This window comes from Papio anubis, chromosome 8 (assembly GCF_008728515.1).
Source record: "Papio anubis isolate 15944 chromosome 8, Panubis1.0, whole genome shotgun sequence".
Taxonomy (NCBI): domain Eukaryota; kingdom Metazoa; phylum Chordata; class Mammalia; order Primates; family Cercopithecidae; genus Papio; species Papio anubis.
This window is the reverse complement of record NC_044983.1, coordinates 98645225-98647290: the sequence shown is the minus strand read 5'-3', so window position 1 is coordinate 98647290 and position 2066 is coordinate 98645225.

Below are 2066 nucleotides of genomic sequence, written 5' to 3'. Positions count from 1 at the left end.
TAAGGAAATTTTACCCCGTGTGTGTGTGTGTGTGTGTGTGTGTGTGTGTGTATGAATTGGAGATTTATTTATAAGTTGAACATTGCTCTGCTGAAGACAGTCTAGATGAAATGACCCAGGTTCCCTTCTAGCTATTTAATTTAAAAAATTAGTATCTAATATCCATATCCTTAAAAAGAGGAAAGAGGCAGGGTGTGGTGGCTCATGCCTGTACTCCCAGCACTTTGGGAGGCTGAGGCAGAAGAATCGCCTGCGCCCGGGAGTTCAAGACCAGCCTGGGCAACAAAGCAAGACCCTGTCCCCATTTTTAAAAAAAGGAGAGGGGAGATGAGGAAAGAAAGCAATACAACAATGAGTCATTCCCTGTGCTAGGCTAGCTCCTAATTTGTTAGTGCTAAGAGGAAAAGGATCTGACCCAGAATTACCAAATTCTTAGACTCTTGGCTCAACTGGTTTCCAACAAAGTTATCAGATGGACCCAGTTCCACATTACACGGTTTACCTCAAGCATTGGAGCATGTCTTTCTTCCCACTCTCCCCAAACCTGCTCTCCCTCACTCTTCTGTTCTTTTGAATTTCTTGTTCCAATTGCCCTCAGCCTGCTTAGGGGTTTTTCTGGCATCTCGAGCTGTTTACCAGAGAAGATCACCTTGAGCCCTCAAAGATATAGCACAGAGCATGAGTCATGTTCTTGCTCACAAGGTTTTTGTTATTTGCTGATGGCCTGGATAGCATCGTCTTTCTTCATAGCTTTTATTTTAAGACATTTAAAGAGCAATCTCAGGGCTGTTTCTTGGCAGGTGGTATAAAGGAAATGTACCTGATAGCAATAATGTAAGCATACTCCGATCATGACCCCATAGGGCAGACACACCTGAATGTGTGTTTCAAGCTATAGAATCTGGGAGTGGCCAACCCTGAGATTCACTCCTTGTCTATGAAGAACATCTGAGCCCCTGTCTCATCCTGTGGAACATAAGCCGTACAGGAGATGGAGGCCCTGGGTTTTGGGTTATATGAAGGTTGCAAGTGGAGGTTGTTAAGGGGAGGATATTAAGTGAAAATGCTATATACACTGGATATTTGCAAGCCATTGCAGTTTTCCTGTCCAGCCCACTGTCACTGGACTGAAGGAAGGTGGATACGTTGTCCAGCCCACCGCCACTGGGCTCTCTCTGCTGTTTGTGAGCCCCTAATAAAACCCCATGTCTCGTGTCCTGGCTCAGGATCTCTTGTTTGGCCTCTTGAAAATGGAGGCTTCTCTGTTGAGGTTAACAAGGGTTCAGCACAACACGGGGGCAAAATAGGAGTTTAGGAGGAACACATGGAATATCTTCAATAAACTATCTTTTGTGAATGTTGTTGTAAATACAACTGTAAAGTTGTAAATTTCCTACTGATAGCCAATATTAGAAAACAAATAAAGTGCATGGAACAGAATATCCAAGTGATTTGTCATATCTAAAAACACCTCAGAAAAACTTTATTGAATATTAAATTTAAAATATAGATTCTACAGTATGGTACCAGAAGGTTTAATTTTAAAAAAGGAAACTGTACCAGAATGTTCTGAGAGCTGTGATTATGGAGCTGTGATTTGCAGCCCTTGTGTGATTATTCATCACAGAGAAAATTGAGATTTGACCTCATCCTCCTTATTCTCTACTCTGATCAACGCCAAATCTGCCTTCACTTCAATTCCAAGCACTAGGTCCATAGGGGTTCCCCTCTTTCCCTCATGGATTAGCACTTGAATCTTAAAAATGATCAAGTATGGCTGGGTGCAGTGGCTCAAGCCTGTAATCCCAGCATTTTGGGAGGCCAAGGCGGGTGGATCACAAGGTCAGGAGATTGAGACCATCCTGGCTAACACGGTGAAACCCCATCTCTACTAAAAATACAAAAAGTTAGCAGGGTGTGGTGGCAGGCGCCTGTAGTCCCAGCTACTTGGGAGGCTGAGGCAGGAGAATGGTGTGAACCCGGGAGGCAGAGCTTGCAGTGAGCGGAGATCATGCCATGGCACTCCAGCCTGGGCAACAGAGCAAGACTCCATCTCAAAAAAAAAA